Genomic DNA, 25905 nt, shown 5'->3' with positions numbered 1-25905 from the left:
ATCCCTTGTTAGTCCTGGCAACCCCACCACATCATTGGGCATCATCTTGACTGACACAGATCTGGGTTATTTTTATCATGTTATTAAGTCTTAGAAAAGGGCCAGGGCTACTCTGCATGCCATAGGATAGTCATCCAGGATGCTGTGAGATTACATTTTTGATCTTTAAATCAGAGATGGAGATATGGTGGCCCATGTTCAGAGTAATCTTTGTAAAATATAAGTCTGATCAGGAGATTCCTCTATTTTAACTCCTTCAAAGTGCCCATCTCGAATCTGGCAGGATTAAATTCAAACCCATTTCCGTTACACTAGGCACCACTATAACCTGATCACCACCTACCGCTCTATCCTTATTTTGCAATATTTTTATATTGGTTATTCTGAACTACCTCAAATTCACTCTAAGTGTCTCCAAATGTTATCATTCCGACATAAGATACTCTCATATCCCCCTTCCCATATCCCCTGCCCCAGTAATCTCTTCTTGTCCTCAAAGATGAACTCAATCTTCATTTGCTTCAAGAATCCTTCAACTGCCCTCCACCCCACCACATCTATTTTTTCCGTCTACTCAAATAAGATCCTGCGTAAGCAGCTCTTACAGCATCCATGGCACTGCTCGCCACTTTTAGTTTATTGCCTATATTTTCACCAGCTTATAAGTTCCTTGCATTTGGAGACTGCATCTTATCTGAATTATCTGTGCTTAGCACAGTGACTGTCATACAAGAACAGTTTAATAGGTGTTGAATAAATGAACAAATGGGAAAAAGGGACTAGCGTAGTGCTTAAAACTCTAAATATATGAAAATAGATCAATCTCCCTTCACAAATTTCCTAGGTGGAGATCAATCTCAAGATTTCTGAATGCTTCTTTGTCATATTTTGCCCAGATGCCTCAGAAGTCAAGTGCAAGCAGACTGCGTTCCAGATCACTGACATTCATGAAAAGACTCTACCCTGAATTCTCAACTCTTTTCCTACCTAGTGAATTAGGCTGACAAATTAAATGCAAACTAAAAATCTGTTCCCTCTATCTTTATCTTTTAACACTCTGAGTCTTGTCATAGATAGGGCTCCCTAGGAACAGAGTCTGAGGCTCTGAGATCTGGTTGATTAAAGAGGGCTCTCATGAACACTAATTTTGAGGGAGGAAGAGAAGAAAGTGTAGGCATGAGGTAAGGTCAAATTGTGTCACAGTGGCAATAATGGCTTCAGCTTTTCCCACAGGGAACACTGAAACTGGGGCAGCCCTTCAGAGAATCTCAAATCTAGGTGAAGGACTCAGGCCTTTGTACTCCTATGCTGTCCACTTACTGGTTGCCAACTGCCCTGGGGAGGGGGCACAACTTGGCTGAGGAAGCTTTCTTTCTTGGAGAACAGTTTCCACAATGGCAGGCAGCTGTGAGCTATCAGCAGCCAACCTCCCCAGCACTCAAGGGATGGAGTACCTCAATCCTGAAAGATTTGGATAATGAACCACAATATCAATTACCATCTACCTCTTGCGATGATGGGGTCCACCTGCTTCATAGTATGTTCACCCCATCTAGGAGCTGCTCCTCCAGGATTTTGATTGGTTTCTTGTTCTGAGAAAACTCAAAAGAGGAAGGTCAGTAAGATGAAACACAGCTTGTGCTGCTGTTGCTGGTCTCAAGTTTGGAAGTGGTTTTCGTTTTCTCCCTCTCTACACCCCGTTCTAGACTCCAGACTAGAACCTATGCTGGTCTGAGCTTACGTGGTAGGCGATCAGGACTCTCATTCCTGAGGGGTCTGAGCCCCTGTGGTTCTCAGGCGAGGTTAAACAAGTTTTATCATTTTGCCATATATACTTAAAAAATTCTAACAAAAAAATGTTAAAGTGTTGATATATACCTTCCATCAACTCATTCCCTTTCTTTCCCTTCCGAAGCTACTTGCCATCTTAAATTTAAGGTCTCACAATCTCTTGCAAATTTTCCACTCCTTCTCTACATGTAGGTATCTATTTGACATATATACTCACATAACATGCAGAAAATTAGTATCCAAAATAAATGTGAACATCAGTAAGCAAAAAGCAAAGCACTCAGTAGGAAAGGAGGAAAAAAAACTAAAATTCACAATAAATGAACCCAAATTCAAATAAACATAATAAAAATGCCTACGCGAGATATTAATCAGCGGATAGCATTTTAGAAATGCAAGATTTCATTTTATGTCTATCAGATTATCCAAAATTAGTGAGTCCCTCCCAATTATTTTTTATCTTCTCTTTTCCCGGTGATGCATTTGGAGTGTGAAATAAACATACCTGGACTTCCTCTGATACTTTTTTGCAATAAAGAAACCTTGTTCTCCACACTAACGCTATTCCAGAAAAAAAGGGCACTGAAAATCATTGCTTTTTTCCCCTTGTACAATATTATAAAAAGAAGTGCAAAGAGTTTTTAAAAACCCCTGTGTTGTTTTATTTCAAAGGGCTTTATTTTATTTTTTTCTTTTTCCCTATCTGTCCCTTTATATCTGATTAACTCGTAAAATATTTTAATTATTGTACCATGTAGATACGTGTATTGATATACAATTAGCCCATATCTTTTTTTAATTAGGAGTTGTATACATTGATCATTATTTTTTACCGCAGGACAAAAGGAAACTAGCACTTGTTAATCTTTTCTCTCTTGTGCTTTAAATTGAAGACTAAGTTATTGCTCCTCATTTAGCAGAATGTTATTCCCAGTAAACATATCTTTACTATTTATTTATTTGAAATGGAATGCATAAGCAGAACAAAGGATTTCTGTTTGGTTTTTTAGGAAGATATTTATGGTGAGCACAAGGAGGGTCCAAATGGAATTGACAGTCCAGAGGTATGTAGTGTTTGTAGTAGTAGAAACCACTTTTGGTATTATTTCAAGAGTCATTACATCTGAAAGATCCTGGAGAATATGTAGCTAGTTACAAGGCATCTAGCAAATTGATATTGAGTTGCATCTGTATCACGATCACTATGAAGATTAAATGAAAGTCACATAGAATTAAATTTGTCTACAGTCAGTACATTTACAAGAAGTCCAGCTTTCACCTTTGTAAGGAAGTCAACACCACCTCTGAGTTTTGGTTTTAGCAATACATGTGGGGCTTTGTTTTCCCTTCTGCTGCATCCACATTAACATCAGAACACCTATCTTTTTCTTAATAATCCAACCTCTCAGTCTCATCTCTTATAATACTGACCTTTGCTCAACTAAAAATAGTCTCTGGTAAAATTCTCTTTGACTGTTCACATCACTACTTATGATATAAATTAAAATGACAGTATTCTATAACCCCATTAAATCAACGAACGTTAAAATGCAAAATGTCAAATGAGAAATAGGGTTATCTTGGGGCCGGCCCAGTGGTGCAGCGGTTAAGTGCACGTTTTGCTTCAGTGGCCTGGGGTCCGCCAGTTCGGATCCTGGGGCAGACATGGCACTGCTTGGCAAGCCATGCTGTGATAGGCATCCCACATATAAAGTGGAGGAAGATGGGCACGGATGTTAGCTCAGGGCCAGTCTTCCTCAGCAAAAAGAGGAGGATTGGCAACAGATGTTAGCTCAGAACTAATATTCCTCAAAAAAAAAAGAGAAGAAAGGTTGTCTAAAGTTGGGGATAGAGAAGAAAGAGTACCAAGCTACAAATTTATGGTAAAAGGCAAAATTTTTAGAATTAGTTCAATTCTAATTTTTAGAATTAGTTGATTTGCTGTCATAATAAGTAGCATACAATAAAACAGAATAGCATTAGTACCTAGAGTGTTTTTTCATATTAATGATGCAAAATTCTTAACTTCTGTAGATCTTTGACTATATACTATCCCGTAATAGAATAATAATTTCATCTGGAATGTGATTTTCCTTGTGATTTTTTTTCTCATGAAATTGTGCGTCCTAAGTTTCTGCTTATTTTAAATTAACATTTTGAGCAATTTTAGTTTTTCTTTTAATCTAATGGTTTAGGTTATTGATCTCATGATGTAAGAAAGCTCATCAAATCTCCTTGTTTTATAAAGAAAACAGTTAAAGACTCTGCTTTCTCATTTGTATCAATAAAATATTTATGACATTATATGCATATCATAAGCCAAGCTTTATACTTATGTTATTTTGTTTAATCTTCAAATTAACTCCTTTTGAATTTTATTTTACAGGTGAGAAAGCAGTTACTCAAAGAGATTACATAACTTGCTCAAATTCATAAAACTAGGTAGCATCAGTTTCAGAATTTAAACCCAGGTCTAACTCTAAAATTTACACTCATTTGACTGTTCCATACTACACCTACACAATTAAGTGTATTCAAAGCAGAGAGTAGGATGTGGTCAATGGCACTACCACGGCCTAATTTTCTCCAGTGATTTGAGGAATTCCACACTGGATTCCATAGAGACTAAGAGGAAACGTGAACAGTTTATGCCAGGAGCCTTAAATGGCCCCAGAAATGGTCCCTATACATTCATCATCACTAGCATAATTCTCCCCTTTTCCCTTATCTAGTGATAGAGGAGTTTCAGTTGGCCAGAAATGCTGTCATTACAAGATACCAATTTCCATTCCGAAGAGAATTGTAGGGCAGGAAAAAAGCTAAACAAAAAGCACATACATGGTGAATATAGATAGTTTCCAGAGTGAAATCTTAAATTGTGTCTTCTTTTTAAAGTAAGTTGATTTTTCTGTCTTATTCTTTATTTTATTTGTTTATGTTTTATTTGTATTTCATTTGGCCTTTTGCTTGCCATTAAAAATGAGAATATAGTCTTGCTTTTCTCTCTATGTGGGTTACAAAATATCTGCTTATAATCTTTAATTACCCTCACTCTGGCATTAATTTTCTAATCTCTAGTGTCCAGCTTTCTTCAACAGATGACCAGCTATTTAACATGACATATTCGTCAATGACCAGACTGTACAGGAATAGGACTCACAAAACAAAATATGGAAGTTACTAGGCAGACATTGATTCTCTGTCTCATGTGAAGACAGACCACAAATTAAGTAATAAAGCACATGTTGCTGCTCATGACATTTCATTTCTGTGGAGCTGGTGGTAGCAATACATAACCTATAGGAGATGCATTAATCTCACAAACTAGATAAGAAACCCTATGTTGACAACTTGATCTGTATTGCTACTTTACCATACCTGTTATGAAAATTTTCTTTCCTATAAATTAAGCCAAAAGATAACAAAAGGAATCAACTGGAACTTGCAGTTTTGCATAAAACAAGTCTTTATTTTTTTTGTTTGGTTTACTGCATCTTTAATGCCAGCTTTGTCTCTCCAAATTCTGATTCTAATATTTTCATCTATGCATATAACAATGAAGGGTAGTAATTCTTAAAATTTGCCTCTCTAGGGGGCTGGCCCCGTGGCCGAGTGGTTAAGTTCGCGCGCTCCGCTGCAGGCGGCCCAGTGTTTCGTTGGTTCGAATCCTGGGCGCGGACATGGCACTGCTCATCAAGCCACGCTGAGGCAGCATCCCACATGCTACAACTAGAAGGACCCACAACGAAGAATATACAACTATGTACCGGGGGGCTTTGGGGAGAAAAACGAAAAAATAAAATCTTTAAAAAAAAAAAAAAAAAAAAAAAAAAAAATTTGCCTCTCTAACCAGTATGTCTTCATATACTTTGGCACTAAAGATGTAAATCTCAGGGCAGTACTGTCCAGGAGGTCTTCAAAGAAGCTGTGATGGTCAAGCATTCTCATAAGAAGGCAATGTTTTTCCCAGTCGGATGAATGCAGGGGTTAGGGTGGACAACCTTTGAAGCAGAGAAAAAATATACACCTCTTGGCTTCATAAAACAGTGTGTGTTGGCATAACGACAGATATTTCAATATAAGAACAGCTTTTGAAAGATAAGTATCTGAAAGTCTATGCAAGGGGACTTTTCGCTCTGCTAATAAGAGTGGAATCTATCCTGTGGAAGAGGGGGAGATACTGAAGGTTCTTCAGCCCGAAAGGGAATTGAAAAGGGTTTCAAATCTGGATTCTGGAAGCAGTCTACCTGGATTTAAATGCTGGATCTTTCCTACTAGCAGTGTGACCTTAGGGAAACTATTTAACATCTCTATAATCAATTTTCCTCATCTGTAAAATAAGAAAAATACCACATTTGGAGGTTGTGAGGATTAAATTTGTGGAATTAAAATATTTAAAGTGCTCTGAACAGTTTCTGCATACAGTAAGTACTAGATAAATTATTGCTATTACAATAAGTGTTATAATTTATCCTTTTAGTCAATCAAAATTCACTTTATTAACCCTTTTCCACATGCAAGGCACTGTAATACTCAAACCTTAAGAATTAAATGATGCCCTTCTGCCAAGGCAGGCACTGAAGAGCAATGACCATGACTCTGTGCTACCCCATGGCCATGTGCCTCAAAAAGGGCCACAAAGTGACCAAGAATGTGAGCAAGCCAAGGCACAGCCACTGTCACAGTGCCTCACCAAGCACACCAAGTTTATGTGGGACATAATCAAAGATACATGCAGTTTCACCCCTTATGAGTGGCGCTCAATGGAGTTGCTCAAGGTCTCCAAGGACAAGTGGGCCCTCAAGTTCATCAAGAAAAGGGTGGGGACTCACATCCATGCCAAGAGGAAGAAAGAGGAGCTAGCAGCCCTAAGAAAGGTGGATGCCAAGAAGGACTGAGCCCTCAAGCCCCTCAGTGCATAATAAAACGTTTTTGGCAAAAGAAAAAGGAATCAAAAGATGAGCGAGAAAAAATATGCCCTCCAAGAATTTAGGATATATAAATCATGTGGTGATAACTGCCAGAATACAGACAAAACCCAGAAGGTACCAGGGCTGAGAGAAGTTGTTTTTCATGAGTGGAGAAGTAAGCTTTCCCCTTTGAGTCTTAAAAATGAAGAGAAGTTTCTCGGACAGAAAAGCGGATAGGAGAGACTACCAATGTAAAAAGTGGCACGGTATCCTAGAAGAACTTGTCTTGTTTGGTGGTCTGCAAACTGAGCCATGTGGTTCTAGTACAGAGCATATGGGGTAGCCATTGCAAAGACCGTAAACAGGTAGGCAGATGCCAAATCACAAAGGGCTTTCAATGCCCCAAAATAAAACTTAAACAAAATGTTATTTATCTTTAGCTCTAGGAAATCTTTCAAGACATTTAGCAAGGTACGGCAAGCCCATGGCAAAGCCATAAACGACTTTAGGCTTTAAATTTTTTTTTTCCTTCTGATAATTGAGGTATACAGCTACAATTACAATGAAAATACACTATATTATCTCGTTTGTGCATGTGTTTAGCTAGAAATATCTAAGAAGAACTATCCAAATAATAAAACTGTTATAGTCACATGAGCTATGCTGATTAAGTTCCTAAAAAGAATCACCTTCTTTATTCAATTTTAACTTTATACAAAGGAAGAAAGAAAATGAAAAACAGGAGTAAGAAAGAGAAAGAGAAGAGAGAGGAAGGAAGTGAAAAAGGATACGTAGAGGGAAGTAAGAAGCAAGAGAAGAAGGAAAGAGAAACTTAGAATAGGTTTTACAATTAAAGATGAAGAAAATTAGAAATTGTACGATAAAATGTCTTGGGCATAACTGAAGTAAGAATGAATGTTCTCTTGCAAAACTGCCATAGTGTGACCTTTTAGTGCAATGAGCAGGATGCCGAAAGATGCTTCCAAAACAGTAGTTCCTTAGTACAATTAATCTCCTGAGTTAATTTTTCTTTATATAAGGAAAGACTTTTGATGTACATATGTAAGATAAGAATAATATATTTGTTTCACCTGTACTTCTCACTTGGAAATGCATACGCATAATCTACTACTCAGCCACTAAAACAGCTGAAATTGACATTTTAGTACATTAAAAATCATAACCAAACTGATGAAATTGCTATTCCATTCCATCACCGTTGCCTCCATTCAAAAGATCAGACCCACCACATTAAGCCATTATTTCTTTGTTAAATTCTTTGACTTCTTGCAAAGCCATTTTCCTCTCTTCCTCCTTATCCTCTTTCATTATTAACCTCTTCAGATGACTTTGTGTAACCCTTAACAGGATATGTCAAAACGGAAGCATTGAAGTGCGACTGTGCAGTGTTTTTAAGAGGACTCATCTGACACAGCTAATCAAAAGTCTTTGGTCCACAGGCTGAGCAACATTTCAAACCAGTCATAGAGCCCAAACGAAATGCTCTGCTGAAAAGCTGCTTAAAATTATAGTGCATGGTTGGTGGTTGATAAGAGAGGGTTGACTCTTTTTTCCTAAATAAAAAGCTTTTTTCTTAGGTTGCAAGCTTTTTTTATAGCTATTATTGAAGCATGTGAAATACCTTCCTATCTTATAAAACTTTCCGTAGTAACCAAATCAACTGAGCTCACATAGTCATATTAGTCTAGCTGGAGGACGAGGCAATCTGTGAACCTTAGGCAGTAACCAAGACCACAGCAACCTGATAAAGCAGAGTTCATCAAAACAATTTATCTGGGAAAACACAAAATATGTATCCGGGCTTCATTCTCTCATATGTATACAAAGGCATGGAATATAAACACAGAATTAAAAGAACACAGCAAACAGAAGATCTAATCTTTTTGTAACTCCTGAGTTTCTCAACATGTTTGGCTTTGTAGACCCAAATACATTGGATCATTTACTTATATGATTGAAAACCATGCTTATAGTACTCTTATCTGCTACTGATAAATATTCTGCTATGAAGCATCATCACATTTTATAAAAATAATAATAATAATTGCTATCTTTTCAATGGTAAATTAAATTCTAAGTTAGAAAAGTAAAATATTTAGGGGATTTTTTTGTTTGTTTAATTCTTGTGACGTTTGCTTGTTATTTTGGATCCCAAATTACAAGGCTGATTTTCCATGGGAAACTTTCTAATTCCTTCTGCGAAGAATGTTTATAACTTGTACATCTGCCAAAAGAGAGGAGGAGTGAGGCCTGACATTGTCAGTCCAGATTACCCTACTGGGTTCCTTTCAAGTGAAATAATTAAAAGAGAAAAGTGACATTAATCGTGTTAGCCATACTTTTGAATCCTAACTCAGAATGTATTTTAAAATTAGGACCCATTCAAAAAAATGCTTTAAATGTGTTCGTTATACACGTGTTACACAATCTAAACAATATGGGTTTTTCTACTCAAATAGTTTTACTGTCTAAAAGCATAGATTATGGCCATTAATTTAATAGTTTTAAGAACACTTACAATTAAGATCAAGATTTTAGCCCTTCTCACATATGAGGATACAACAAGAAGGTACCAGCTCTGAACTCGGACGAGGGCCTTCAGCAGGAGGTGACCATGCTGGCACCTTGAATTTTAACTTCCCAGCTTCCAGAACTACAAGACCAGATATAGACCCTTCAAATTCCAACTCTTGAACTGAGGTCGTCAAGATGGCGACATAGGTCATATCTGACTTCAGTCCCCGTCACAAGACCGATTAGCAACTATCCATGGACAAGACACCGTTGTGAAAAATCCCAGAACCCCAGTGGTGAGACTGAAGCAATCCCTTGGACCACAGAGTCTGAGGAAAAGCACATTAGAAGGGTAAGAGGAGCAGTTTCACTCTGAATGAATCACCCCACTCAGGCCCTCACAACACCCATACTGACAGGGTTTCCCTGAGCCTATGGTTTTTCCAATGGGAAAAGAGACCCCAAGGTGGACATCCAGATTCCCCAGCATTGTCAGACACTTCCCAGGATGCCACTTGGGTCTCTCCTCACAAAGATCAATGGGGAAATCTGTGGGACTTAACAACTAAGGATCAGATAATGACAGAGATAAGAACAGGGCTTACAGCATCCAGAGCTTACCTCTTGGTGGATTCCATTCTTGCTAGCAGCAGTGGCTGAGCAGAGATACCTGCCAGAGGCTCTGCCCACTTGCAGAGCCAAGCCAGTGGCCCCATCTGGCTAAGGATCTTGAATGGCAGTTCTGCCTGATTTGGGCCCTCAGACAATTGCCCATACTGGCTGTGAAGCCTGATTTATGGTCATGGCCAAGCACGGAAGAAAACTGGCAGGCTCCCCTAACTGCTAAGAATAGTCTCCAATCCTACTCAACCAGGAAGCCTGGTCAGAGAAGCCAGGCAGCCTCAGAACCCATTCTACAGCCTAGCTTGGGCAGCGAACCAAGCCAGGAGCCTTGTCCAACTGCTGAGCATAGCCTCTGGTCCCACATAAGTAGGGAGCTTGAACAGTGACCCTGCACAGCGTTAGAGCCCAACCTACAGCCCCACACCACAGCAGAGCCCAGTGTATGGTATGCCAGATTGCTGAACACAGCCTGCAGCTTCACCCAGGTAGGGAGCCCAGCCAGCAACCCTGCTCAATTGTAGAACATAGCCTGCAGCCCCACCTAACCAGGGAGCCTTGACAACACCTCTGCACAACTTCAGAACACAGTCTCCAGCCCCACTGAAGACCCCACCTGACCAGACAGCCTGATCTAACAGTGGAGCACAGCTAGCAGCTTACCTAATCACAAAACTCTGCCTGCAGCTCCACCTAACTTCGGCATACAGCCTGTGGCCCTGTCTTGTCACACAGCACAGACTGAGGCCCTGTCCAAACATGGAGCCCTGCCTGAATATGAAGTCTAGCCTGCTGTAACATCTGTTTGGGAACCACAGCCTGAGGCCCCATCAGAGAAGGAGTGATTGTGGAGCCCAGCCCATAGACCACTCAATCACAGAATCCAACCAGTGACACCACCTGCAGGGAACACAGCCTGCAACTCCATTGACCAGAAGTGACTATGGAGCCCAGCTAGTGGCCCCAACTGTCACCCAACTAGACACTCTGATAGCAAGCCCCACCTGCTCGCAGATGCTACTAGCTAATCCATCTAGTACCCTAAGATTTGCTAACTGGTGAAGGTCTTTCCCTGCCAAAGCAAACTTGTAAAGTCTGGAAGAGAAGACCACTTACTTAAATGCTCAGAAACCACTGCAGATACAAGGATCATAGGAGAATCAGGTAAACACAGCACCACCAAAAGAAACTAATAAAGCTCTAATAGCTGACTCTAAAAAAAAAAAATAGGAGATCTATGAATTTTCTGATAAATATTTCAGAATAGTTCTCTTAACAAAGTTCAGTAAACTACAAGAACATGGAGACAGAACTAAATGAAATGAAATTAGGGAAACAGTGCATTAAAAAAATGAAACGTTCAGGAAAGAAATAGAAAGTGTACTTTAAAAGAACCCTAAAATCCTACACCCCAAGATTAAAATGACTGAACAGTAACCTAAGACGTGTGTTGGCGGGGGAGAAAAAATTTAAAATTTCTGTATGCTGTGGAAGATAAGTTGTTACCAGCTTAAAACAGGACATTAACTATAAGAGATTTTTTGTAAGCCTCATGGTAACCACAAAGGGAAAACTGGTAGTAAATACACAAAAGATTATGATAAAGGAGTCAAAGGATACTTCACAAAACAGTCATCAAATCACAAATGAAGACAGCAAAAGAGAAACTAAAGAACAAAAGATCTAAAAAAATTCAGAAAACAATAAACAAAATGGCAATATAAGTCCTCACCTATCAATAAACATTTTAAATGTAAATGGATAAAATTCTCAACTCAAAAGACGTAGAATGGCTGAATAGATAAAAAAGAAAATGAGATCTAATTATATGTTGCCTTCAAGAGATTCACTTTAGCTTTAAGGACACACATAAGCTGAGAGTGAAGGGATAGAAAAACATAGTTCAAGCAGAGGACAGCCAAAAGAAAACCTGGATAGCTATACTTATAGCAGACAAATAGATTTTAAACTAAAAACAGTCATAAGAGATAAAAAGATCATTATGTAATGATGAAGGGGTCAATTCATTAAGAAGATAGAGCAATCAACATTTGTGTGCCTAACATCAAAGCATCTAAATATGTGAAGCAAATGCTAAGAGAACTAAAAAGAGAAACAAACAGCAATACAGTAACAGTTGGGGAATTTAATATCCCACTCTCAGTGATGGATAGATCATCCAGAGAGAGATCACTAAGAAAACAGCAGATTTGAACACTCTAAACCAAATGATGTAATAGATACATAGAGAACACTCCATCCAATAGCACCAGAAAACACATTCTTCTCAAGAGCACACAGAACATTTTTTAGGATATAGCATATGTTGGGCCACAAAACAAATCTTAACCAATTTAAGAAGATTGAAATTATATCTAGTACCTTTTCTGACCACAGTTGTACGAAACTAGAAATCAAAAACAGGAGGAAACCTAGAAAATTATGAATACATATGAACTGAACAACACTCCCTTGAATAACTAATGGATCAAAGAAGAAATCAAAAGGGAAGTCAATCAAATATCTTCAAATAAATGAAAAAGGAAACACAATATACCACAAGTTATAGGATGCAGCAAAAGCAGTCTAATAGGACAGTTTATAGCTATAAAAATATAAATTAAGAAAAAAGAAGGATCTCAAAACCTAACATTACACTTCAAGGAACTATAAAAAGAAGAATAAACTAAGCCTAAAGTTAGCAGAAGAAAGGAAATAATAAAGATTAGAGCAGAAATAAATGAAATAGAGAATAAGAAAACAGAGAAGATTCACAGAACTAGGAGTTGGCTCTTTGAAAAGATAAACAAAATTGACAAACCTTTAGCTACACTAACAAAAAAAAAGGGAGGACCCAAATCAACAAAATTATAAATATAAAGGGAGACATTACAATTGATACCACATAAATATAAAAGATCATAAAGGACTACGATGAGCAATTACATACCAACCACATGGACTACCTAGAAGAAATGGATAAACTCCTAGAAACGTACAATATACCAGTAAACTAAATTCAATATCATATTAAAAGGATCGTACACTGTGGTCAAGGGAGATTCATCCCTAGGATGCAGGGATGATTTCAACATAAATCAGTAAATGTGACATGTCACATTAATAGAATTAAAGATAAAAGTCATATGATCATCTTGATGGATGCAGAAAAGGTATTTAACAATATTAAACATCACTTTATAATAAAAAAGTTCAACAAACTGGGTATAGAAGGAACATGCCTCAACATCATAAAGGCCGTATATTAAAAAATAAAGCCCATAGCTAACATCATCTCAACTGTGAAAGGTTGAAAGCTTTCTCCCTAAGATTAGGAATAAGACAAGGATGCCCATTCCCACCATCCCTATTCAATATAGTATTGGAAGTCCTTTCTAGAGCAATCAGGTAAGAGGAAATAAACAAAGGCATTCAAATTGGAAAGGAAGAAGTAAAATCATTTCTGTTTGCATATGACTTGATCTTTTATATAGAAAATCCTAAAGACTCCACCAAAAAAAAAATAGAATTAATAAACAAATTCAGTGAAGTTGCAGGATACAAAATCAACATACAAAAATTAGTTACATTTCTACACACTAACTACAAATTCTCTGAAAGAGAAATAAAGAAAATCCTATTTATAATAGCATTAAAAATAGTAAAATATTTAGGAATAAATTAAAGGAAGGAGGGGAAAGATCTGTAACTGAAAACCATATACATCAAAAGAAATTGAAGAAGACATTAATAAACAGAAATCTTCATAGATTGAAAGAATTAATATTGTTAAAAATGTCCATACTACCCAAAACCATCTATAGTTTCAATACAATCCTTATCGATGTTCCAATGGCATTTTTTACAGAAATAAAGTCCTAAAATTTGTATGGAACCACAAAAAACTCTCAAATTGCCAAAACAATCTTAAGGAAGAGGAACAAAGCTGGGGGCATCATACATCCTGATTTCAAACTATATTACAAAGCTGTAGTAATCAAAACAACACAGTATGGGCATAAAAACAGACACATAGACCAATGGAACAGAATCAAGAGCCCACAAATAAATTTACGCATACACAGTCAACTGATATTTAGCAATGGAACTAAGAATACTCAATTTAGCAAAGTTAATCTCTTCAGTAAATGGCATTGTGAAAACTGGATAGCCACACGCAAAAGAATGAAACTGGACCCTTATCTTATACCACTCACTAAAATTAGCTTGAAATGGATTAAAGACACAACTATAACATCTGAAACTGTAAAACTAATAGAAGAAAACAGGGAAAAATCTCCTTCATATTGGTCTTGGCAATGATTTTTTGGATATAACACTAAAAGCATAAGCTACAAAAGCAAAAATAAACAAGTGGGAATAAATCAAACTAAATAGATTTGCACAGCAAAAGAGACAATCAACAAAATGAAAAAGTGACCTAAGGAATGGGAGAAAATATTTGTAAACCATATATCCTATAAGAGATTAGTATCCAAATTGTATAAGGAACTCATACAACTCAATAGCAAAAAAACACAAATAATCCAATTTAAAAATGGGACCTAAATATACATTTTTCCAAAGAAGATATACAAATGGCCAACAGGTATGTGAAAAGATGCTCAACGTCGCTGATTGTAAGGGAAATGCAAATCAAAACCACAATGAGACATCACCTCACACCTGTTAGAATGGTTGTTATCAAAAAGACACGAAATAACAAGTGTTGACCAAGATGTGGAGAAAAGGAAATCCTTGTGCACTGTTGGTGGGAACATAAACTGGTGCAGCAACTGTGAAAAACAGTATGGAGTTTCCTTGAAAAATTAAAAATAGAGCTACCCTATGATCTAGCAATTCTACTTTTGATTATATATCCAAAGGAAATGAACTCAGGATCTCAAAGAGATAGCTGTACCTCTACTTTCATTGCAGCATTATTTACAATAGGACATGAAAACAACCTGTGTCTGTCAACAGACGAATGGATAAGATAAAATGGAAGAATAAAATAAATGGAATGCCATTATATATATAGAGAGAGAGATATATATAATATTATATATATAATATATATAATAGAATATTGTTCAACCATATAAAAGAAGGAAATCCTGCCACTTGCAACAACATGGATAAACCTTGAGGGCATTATGCTAAGTGAAATAAGTCCAATATAGAAAGACAAATACTGTATGATCTCATTTACATGTGGAATCTGAAAAAAACAAACTCATAGAAAGAGTAGATTGGTGGTTGCCAGGGGCAGGGAGGGGTGGAGTAGGGGAAATAGATTTAGGTGCACAAAGGTACAAACTTCCAGCTATTAGATGAACTAGTTCTGAGTATCTAATGTACAGCATGGTAACTATAGTAGTTAGAAATACTGTATTGTATACTGGAAAGTTGCTAAGAGACTAAATCTTAAACATTCTTCTGAGACACAAAAAATGGTAACTTTGTGAGGTGAAGGATGTGTTTACTAAACTATTGTCGTAATCATTTCCCAAAACATAAATATATCAAATCATCATTCTATACACCTTAAATTTACACTGCGTTATATGTCAATTATATCTCAATAAAGCTGGAAAAAATGTTTAAAAAGAGAGCAAGATTTAAAAAAATACAAGCAATGAATACCTAAGAACACATGTATGACATTCTGAGTATATTTCAATGAGTTTTAAAGATTTCTAAACATTATACTCTCTAGGATATAACCAGAAAACTTTTCTTGAAAGTTTGACAGCAAAAAACATACAAACTTTCAGGTAAATTTTGGCATTTCAGTGATTTGGAAAAGTTATTGGCCAAAAGTTCTGAAGTGGCAGCTTCATAGTGCCTTTAAAGTTAAGTAGCTTCATCTAGCCATCGAATGCTGGTATTTTATCTGATGAAGAGTCCTGGTTAGTCTCTGAACATTGCAACCTCTTTGGTTTATCTGGCACATCCTTTGTACCAGGAGAAATTGCTTAGGGTTGTAGGTAGTTGACCTCACCAAAGGACTGCACCTCGCTTTGGAGAGGGAAATGAGAACAACCCCTGAAGGCAGATCTGCAGAAATCATGATTGCCCTTTGTTTCTAGTTTGTAAAAATGCATATTTTAATTGATTCTCTCAAACAGGCTTGAAATAACTTTTATTTGGCTTCCAGAATTTTAAGTCTTCTTTCCTCTAACTTTGATTAAAATGAATTTAAACAGAGCAAATTTTAGAAAATGTTGGGAAAAACAGGAATTCCCTCACATCTCTGACAGGTTGCCAACCGAAGTTAAAAGAGCAAAATACCACCATGCAAAAGGGTAGGCTTCTGTATAAAAGCATTCCTATGTTCTTGAAGTTACTTTCGATTGTTTTAGATATTTTATTTAGGAAACTTCCATTATTTTAAGTTTCCCTTTGACGTTTCTTTGTGACTAAGGAAAATAAAGCAAAATTGTTAGATTTCCTGCTCTCAGTACAGACAATTGGACTCCACAGCAAATTTTGAGCACACAAAGTTCATTTTAATACCCAATTATTACAGGAAGGAAAGAGTCCCGATGTACATATACGTGTGTGGGAGAAAGAAATACATTCCTCTCAGCAGCGAGAGAAGGTAGGTCTCTGTCTTGGTCAGTGCAGGCTGCTATAACAGACTACCATAGACTGGGTGGTTTCTACAACGGAAATGTATTTCTCATCATTCTGGAGACTGGTAAGTCCAAAATCAAGACACCAGCAGATTTAGCCTCAGGTGAAGACCTACTTCCTGGTTCATATGGATGGCTGTCTTCTCATTGTAACGTCACATAGCAGAAGGAGTTAAGGAGCTCTCTGGGGTCTCTTTCATAAGGGCACTAATCCCATCCATGAGGACTCTGCACTCATGACCTAATCACCTCTCGAAGGGCCCATCTCCAAGTATCATCATATTGGGCATTAGGTTTCAACATATGAATTTCGGGGGACACAGACATTCAATCTGTAGCAGTCTCTGATTCTGGAACATAGTATAGTCACGATAGACCTAACAGTGTTTCTTAAGAAGCACAGCAGTGTCTCCATCTCAATAATTCCTAGAAAATTGTGAGGTGAGGAGATGAGGGGAATGTGCTGTCATTACACATCCAGCTTTTGAAGCAGCGTCTAATAACCCAAGGCAGGAGTATTTTAATGGCATCATTCCCTTATCCATTCATTCATTTACTCATTCTTCCATTTACCAGGCATTATGCAAATAATGGGACACAAAAAAGAATAAAATACTGCCTTAACCTCAAAACCATTATCTAGCAATCTAAGAAACAAATTATACTGAGTTAAATGAACTATTAAAATTCAATATCATCACAATAAATTTTAAAACAGTGTTCTTTTTATCTTCTGCCCCATAGCTTACAACTGAGCTCCATATGCTTCAGATAGAATATTTACTTAAAGAATCTTTGAGTCACTGAGCAACCTACCCACATGTCAACATAAAATAACAAAACCAAAACTAAAACAAAATCTATTGAAGATGGAGCTAGTTTATTGAATTTATCCAGACTATTTATTTGCTTCAATTAGTTGCCTATGAGACAGTAACACTAAGATCATATTTTAAGTAACAATTAAATCTCTTCTCAAAAACATTATAAAATGTCCAGAGGGTAAAATAATTCAGTGTACTGGATATTTGTCATAGTTTATAACCAGAAAACTTTTCTTGAAACTTTGACAGCAAAAAGCATTTACAGTTTTTACATACATGTTGCATTTAAATATATTTAATGCAGTATGTAATTGAAGATATTCATTTAACTGTATGCATATCATAACATTAGATACAATGGCGGATGCAGAGATAAATAAAACAATCTCTTCAACCAGTAAACTTACTTAATAAATCGACATTAAATATAGATTTAAATTGTGTTTAATACATCCACACTGATCAAATATTCTTAAGGCAATGGCCAAGCCATGTGCTTTCCAGCAGGATGCAGGACGTGCTCTGTTTCCTTGCTCCTTCAGCATTGTCCTGCACGCATGCGTATCTGAGCAGCTTGTTTCTGCTGCTTTTCACTACTCATTTGCTAATTTTATGAGCTAGGGCTCATTTCTAGGGAGTGTGGTCGCTGCAGGGTGTAGAAACTGAAAGACTGTAGAATTTTATAGAATTTATGGCAATTTATAGGTCACTTTATGCTGGTGGGAATTTTAGAATATATTATAATACTTATTCATACATGGAAAAATTCAGAGTGCCATTTTCACTGCTCAATGCAAGATAGTATTATATTATTACATCATATGTCTTTTACCAAAACGAATGCCGTGATTACAGTATTTGGCTTCTTTTAAAAGTCCAAGTTAAAAAGGCAACAACAGTTCAAACTTATTTTGCCTTTTCCTTAATTTAGGGTATCATCTTTATCCTAAGGCTTAAGTTCTGTCTGACAACTGGGCTGTGCTCTAGGAACTTGGGCAAAAATTCGATTGTTACTCTTTGTTTGATCACCATACATTGTTATGGTATAGCATTTGGTTTTGAAAATTCTTTGGGGAGATGAATTATATAGTGTGGTAATGATTAGCTATTAAATAAATTATATATTTGCCCAATAAATTGACACTAGTGCAAAAAAAATATTGATTGAAAGAAAAAATCTCCCTTAATTCTCAACTTCTTCAACCAAGGAGATGCGTGACATTTGGGAATTTACTTATTGTACTAAGTCTTATTTCCTCTATCTGTTCACCAACAATGATAACACCTGTCCTGAATTTCTAAGGTATTGTTTAGATAATCAGCTGAAATAGTGTACATTCATTGGCTTTAAATTTACAATAGATAATTACTGAATGAATATTATCTATCAGGCACTGTACTAATCAAGTTTTAAAATTTTAACATTTAAATATCTTTGCCATATTTACCAAAGCATGTTCCAAAAAGTTTTAGATCCAAAGCATGGTGATAGCTATTATGGAAAACAAAAAAAACTTTATGGGCTCAAATAAGTTTGAAAAAATCACATTAAATCAAGTTAAACAAGTTTCTTTAAGTTAGTTTATCTCAGAGCTTTTAATGTATTAATGTGAACTGGGAATCTCCAAGATAATATAGTAGGCAGAATTTTCCTTTCTTGTTTCAAAGAACACCTCTTAGGTCTATTGTTCTTTGGATCAAACTTTAGGAAAGTTTTGTTTTATCACGAACTCAAACTAATTTGCATAAAACATAATGCATCTTGGGAGAATCTTATAAGAGGTGGAAGTGAATTGAGGTAAGAATTAGATGTCCGTGTACCTCAACCTACTCACATACAATAATCTGCTTTCATTATTTAAAATTTAAACTTTTTCTAATTTCAATTCTGACTTTAAAAGTAATTATCTCCTTTAATTTCTGTATTATTTTCTTATCTTTCCTTTCTCTCATACGTATTTCCTCTTGGGAATTTAAAACTAAAAGTGCTTTCTTTGAGAAATTAACATTGTACTTCCTTATCACAAACTCCCCAACATCTTTCCAATAAAATGGGCATGAGAAGGAGAGAAAAGTATGTATCATATCAGGAAGCTATAAGGTCATAAAAATTGTAGAAACATGTAACCATCAAAAATTGGGATCATGAGGATCTCGAGACAAACCACAGAATAATATTTCATTTCGCCAGAAATTCAATTCTTTTAGGCAAATATGAAATCAAAAGGATGGAAAAGCTGCACATATCTCTCTGCACAGGCTTATGTCCTCCAATATTCTGCCAAGGACATAGAGTACACCTGGAGAATACAACGGAACTGAAGCCAGCCCATACCTGTTAGGTGCCTACTCCTGACAGAGCTGACAAGGACTATTCCAGTGGGCTCAGTAAATAAAAATCGCAGCGAGAAAACAAAAGCTTATCTAAAAGTAACTATTATGTGTTCTGGAAAGAGACAATCATAATTTCTCAAAGAGTGGGCAGAAACTGATCCAACAATTTTTGTTGAACGCCAAAGGGACTTTACACAACACCTTATAAGTTGACCAACACTTCTAAGGTGCTGTCACCACAAAACCAGTGAAAAGAATTTTCTTTTTCCAGCTTAGATACACAATTAATGCTGTCAAATCCTTTTCTCTTCTGCAAAAGGTTAGGAGGGAGGGATAAATGCAATTACACAGTTCCCTGACAAACTCCTTCCAAATTTCCGTTCTAAATCAGCCTCATGCTTTCATAATGCCTACAATTATGGAAACATAGGATTGCATTTGTGTCTCTATAATAGGCAAAACAAATAGTCACTTGTCAATTCTTATCTTCTTTGACCTTTCATGGCATTTGGTACTGTTAAATTTCTGCCTACTTGGTGAAACATCCTCCTCTATAAACTTCCCTAAAATTTTTTTCTCTCTTTCTTTATCTCTCTTTAATATTTTTGTTTATTTCCTTTTTTGGTCCTCAGTTGCAGAGAGTTACATTAATTATGCTCCTATTATTGCCCACATTTTTAGCACTTCTCTTCTTTTCAAGGATATATCTTTGAGCATATGTACTTGTAGGTTAATATTCATTTATTATTTTTATCTTTTATGTCTATTCCCCATTCACATTGTCCTTAGCTCCCACAGCCAAATGTTCTAGTGCATTTGATATGTTTCTTTGAATTTGTATGTATCCTTCTAAAATATGTAGTTTGACTCATTTGTTTTTACCTTACTTAACTTATATTGTGTTAGACCTTATACTATACTTCTTTTTTTCACTCACCACTAAGTATTTCAGATCCAAACATGTTGCTTTGTATATATCTAATAAGTTCCTTCTAACTACTTGGCATTACAGAGTAACAATCTGCTTTTGTGAGGTTGCGCTAGAGTAACAAACATCACCTGAAATCTAATGACCTATGAAAGCAAAGGCTTAATTCTTATTTGCACTATACGTTTGTGTCTCTGCTCTGCATCCTCTTCACACTGGAATCTAGGTTGAAAGGAAAGCCCCTATTTAGAATAGAGTCATTCTTCTGACAGAAGAAAAAGAGACCTGGAGGATACATTCCATAGTTCTTAAAGCTTCTGCTTAGAAAAGTATGTGCCATTTCCACTCGTATTTCAACGATCAAGATAAATCATGTCTCCAAGTGTGACAGGTATTGGGTGAGAAATATAGCCTTTTCACAGGATGGGCCCAATGAGGAGGATCTTATAAGGAGTACAGTGAATATTTTAAGAATAATACATCTGCCACTCAGGCTATGTATTTACCACACTCTCCATTTCCCCATTTATTAGCACTTTGTTTGTCTCTAATGTTCCGGTTTCACAGATGACAATTTCATAAATGTTCCCTACTTGTCCCATAAGTATCAAGGGAAAATTTCTCTGGAATATAGACTCAAAGTGAAATTATTGAATTATAAACACATGCTGGAATTGAGAAAAAACTGAGATTGCTCTGCAAGGTGACTACAAAAGTCTATACTTTCAGTATCAGTACACAAAATCATGTGATTTCCTACATGACAGTGATCACTAGTCATCAACTAATTTGCTTCTTTTTGAAAATCTAATGGATAATGAGTAATAGTTCATTGTTTTAATGTTCATTTTTTTTTCTTATCTGCAGTGATTTTAAGTACTTATTCATATAGTTGTTTCTTTCTTCTTAGGATTTTTTATGTCCTTTTGCTCACCCCACATACCCTAATGTCTCTATAAATAATTTTGTTGTTTCCCCAGACTTTATCCCTGAGACTTTTGTTTCATCTGCTGAATATCTGTTGAGGCTCCCATTCCACTCCTATATTTTCAACAGCCACTTATACTCAAATAGATCTCACATTTATCTCTGTATTTCACTTCCAACTGTTATCAAGCACCTCACTCTTAGTCTGTTGATTACTAATAGGTCATCCTAAAGGGTTTTTTTTTTTTTTTTAACCTCCAGTAGCTGTCTGGTTATAATCTGCCCTGCTTGGGCCTGATGTCCCATATATCACTTCCATTTGATAATGGGCTGCTGCTGTACACACTCAACTTTATGGCTTGGCAGGTCAGAGGACATCCAGTTGATGATAGGCAGCTCAGGTCACGTGGTAACTTGGTGACCCATAGTTAAGCATTCAGTTTCTGCTAAGTTCCAGTAGCAAGCCAAAAGCAGTTTCTCAAAAGGAGAGTAGTTATCCACAGAAGATGGCAGAAAATTAGAAGATGGCCAAAATTAGAAGGGCCTGTGCTGTGGTTCATGTACAGGGACCTGCAAAGGCTCCAAACAGCATCCCTCTCTGCCACCGCCACTTTAAGCACCATTGGTTCTGCTGGATCATGTGGCTCAAGTGATAGAACACTTGCACAGCAGTCTGGACCTGTTAATGAGCCCTCTCTTTTTCTGGGCCCCACTGAAAACTAGCAGCTTTATGGGTCTTTAGTTAAATATGGCAGAGTAACACACCCAAATGAGGAATTCGTTGCCTTAAAATTCCAAAGAGGCTCATTAGGTGTTATACTCTGTTTTGATTCTAAGAGGGAACAAATGAAACAAATTATCCTTCACCTTACAAAGGATATCTTGATATGCCCACACCTCTGGGCTTCTAGAAATTTTATTGAAGCATAACACCCCTGAGTTTTTGTCAGTTTTATTTCCCACTCCCCAACACATCAATACCTTACCAATAAGTTTTGAGTAGTTGCTACTTTTTCCCAAGTTTAATGTAATGGACCAGTGTGATATCTAGTGAAGGGCAAAGGCAATCAAGATCCTTGTGAACTAAATTTTGACACAGCACTGGAGAGTTGATGTCATGGACTTAAGTTTGACACCTAAAACCTTTATGTTAAAGTCTTAACCTCCAAAGTTATTGTGTTTGGAGTTAGAGCCTTTAAGGACATAACTAAGATTAAATGATGTCCTAAGGGTGAAGCCCTCATCCAATAGCACTGGTGTCCTCATAAAAAGAGAGAGAGATACCAGGGATGCACACGCACTTGGGAAAGGCCAGGTGAGGACACAATGGGAAGGTAGCCATATGCAAGCCAAGGAGAGAGATCTTGAGAGCAACCAAACTTGCTGGCACTTTGACTTCTAGCCTCCAGAACTGTGGGGAAATAAATTTTTGTTGTTTAAGCCACCCTATCTGTGATATTATTTTTTAATGTCAGCCCTAGAAGGCTAATGTAGTTGATATACCCCTGCGGTAGGACAGTGAAGGTGTGTTACTGGCCTTGCCATCTGAAAGCACACTGTTTCTGATGGTCTTTATTAACAGGGATGGGGGAAAAAAAAAGCATTTGCCAGATCAATAGCTGCATATCAGGTACCAGAGAATGCATTAATTTGCTCAAGCAACAAAACCACATCTGGTGCAGCTGTTACAATTGGAGTCACCACCTGACTAAGCTTGCGATAATCCACTGTCATTCTCCAAAATCCATCTGTATTCTTCACAGGCCAAATAGGCAAGTTGAATGGGAATATAGTCAAAATTATTACTCCCGCATCTTTCAAGTTGTCGATGATGGCGCTAATGTCTGCAATCCTTCCAGGAGCCAGATGTTGCTTTTTGTTTACTATTTTCCTAGGTAGGGGCAGTTCTAATGGCTTCCATTTGGCATTTCTCAGCACAGTAGTCCCACTCCACAGGTCAGGAAACCAATGTGGGGATTCTGCCAGCTGTTGAGTATATCTCTTCCAATTATTTATTTTGGAACTAAGGAAATAACCACAGAATGTGGTTGGGGACACACTGAGACCACTGTGAGGCAGACCTGAGCTAAAATATCATTGATCATATGATCACTGTAAGTCCCTTCTCTGACTAGGAAGCACAGTGACATTTTGGGTCTCCTGGAATTAGGGTCACTTCAGAGGCAGTGTCTAGTATATCCTGAAATGTCTGATTATTTCTTTTCCCCCAATGCACAGTTACTCTTGCAAAAGGACATGGGTCCTTTTGGGGGAGGCCGGAGAAAAATTAACAGTATAAGTTTTTGGCAGTGTACTAGGGGCTTTCCTCAAGGGGACTTGGTCTCCGCTTGACTCAAGATGCTCTGAGTCTGTAAATTGGCTTCTGACTGGGAATGGATTGATGGGGCCATGATTCTGTTTTTATGATTCATTTATGTTTTTATGGTTAAACTTTTGTTCACTTAACCTGGAACTTTTCTACTTATACAGATGAAGTAAAAATTTAGTAGACTTTCTATCTCCTTCACTTCTAGGAACAACATGATCAACCAGCTGATGCCATTGGCCTGCCCAAGTCAGACTGCTCTATTTCTGCTTTGACTCTGTTGTCCATTACAGTAACTACACACACCTTGCCTTTAGCAGTTGAGTGCCGCCACCTGGCCCTGCTACCCTATGATCTGATTACTTCTCCCATTACATGTAAATTTCCCAATTCAGGGACCACAGTTCCCACTGTAAGATCTGGCCTACACAGAAGAGCCATTGCAGATCTCTTCAAGAATGCTTAAAATTGATTTCTTACAGTCAAGGTGAAAGGTATGCACTCGGGACCCTCCCAGGGTGGGTGAGTAGGTCCTAAATGACAAATCTACTCAAACATTCTCGTCTTCCTGTGTCTTTGAATCTCTTCCCCTACAGTAAACCAAGACAGGTCTGGTATTTCTAACTCATTTACTATGAGCTACCATTTGGTTTCTGTTTTAGCCAACCAATTAGAGCTCTTTCTAACTCTCTGAGCTACAACATTAAATGCAGAATCTCTGCTTAGTGGGCCCCCCATGTCAATAAATTCAGCCTGATCTAATTTTGTTTCTTCCACCATCATTCCACTCCATTAATATCCATTTCCATGTATATTCTTTGAATTTCAGTCTATATGAACTAGAAAGTTCAACTTGTTCTTTTGAAGTGTAGCATATCTCTTCATGGATGGCACTTTGTACCTCACTCAGGGGCCTGCTGGGGCTTGAATCTACTTATAGGTCTAGAAGCAAAAAGGGGCAGTGGGTGTCTGTCCTGAGAATCTGCATTGTCTTACAAGGCAACTGCTTCCAGGGAGTCCATTACAGTTTCCTCAGGCAATGTAGGATTAATTCCCTCAGATGGGGTGGTGAGGCTGCTTCTACTCAAAAGAAAGACACATCAGAATTGACTCAAGAACAAATAAAAACTTTGAATTGTCTAATATCTGTTAAAGATAGTGAGGTTACAGTTAAAAACATTTCCACAAAGAAAACTCTAAGCCAATATGACAACACTGGCGATTTCTATCAAATATTTAAGAAAGATGCAATATGAGTCTTACATAAAATCTTGTTCAGTAAATAGAGGAAGAGGGAACACTTACCAACTGATTTTAAGAAACCAAACTGGACAAAAACTATATAAGGAAAGATTGCTTATGAATACGTATACAAAAAATTAAAAATTTTTAGGAAATCAAACCCAACAATATGTAAAAGAGAGCAAGATAAAGTTGGGCTTATTCCATAAATGCAAGATTGGTTTAATGTTCAAAAATTTTATTTAAAAAAACACAACAGAGTAATGAAGGAAGATCATGTGATCATCTCAATAGATGCAGAAAAAGCATTTGACAAAATTTAAAATGCAATCATGATGAAAAGACCTCTGCAAACCAAAACTAAAAGAAATTTCTTAAACCTGAGAAATAGTATCTAGCATTTATGTGGAATTGCAAAGAAGCCAGACACAAAAGAGTACATACTGTGTGACTTCATTTTTGTGATGTCTTTAGCAGGAAAAATTATTTATGGAAATAAAAACCAGGACAATGGTAACTCATGGGATTGTGGGGATTTATTAGATGAGAACTTTCTGGATTGGTGGAAATGTTCTTTATCTTGTTTGAGGGTATTGTTTACAGGATGTATGCATTTGTCAAACTCATTGAGTTTTGCATTTAAGACTTGTACCTTTCACTGGGCACAAATTTTACATCAATAATTTAAAATGTGAAATTCTATGAAGGATGTGTCTAAGCAGATCTTTGTAGGAGATTTGGTGTCTAGGAAAAGATGAGATAAATATAGAGGAAGCATGAGAAATCAGGTAGAAACATTAATAAGCAAAAGGGCCACAAAGTAACAGCC

General features: G+C 36.9%; 1 pseudogene; it reads left to right on the top strand.

The window, feature by feature from the left end:
- Positions 1-6384: 6384 nt before the first annotated feature.
- On the top strand, positions 6385-6689 carry LOC103565808 (large ribosomal subunit protein eL36 pseudogene; annotated as a pseudogene).
- Positions 6690-25905: the final 19216 nt, after the last annotated feature.

This window comes from Equus przewalskii, chromosome 7, assembly GCF_037783145.1.
Source record: "Equus przewalskii isolate Varuska chromosome 7, EquPr2, whole genome shotgun sequence".
In the NCBI taxonomy this organism is placed as follows: domain Eukaryota; kingdom Metazoa; phylum Chordata; class Mammalia; order Perissodactyla; family Equidae; genus Equus; species Equus przewalskii.
Note: the sequence above shows the minus strand (reverse complement) of the source record. Positions and strands in the feature narration are given on the sequence as shown.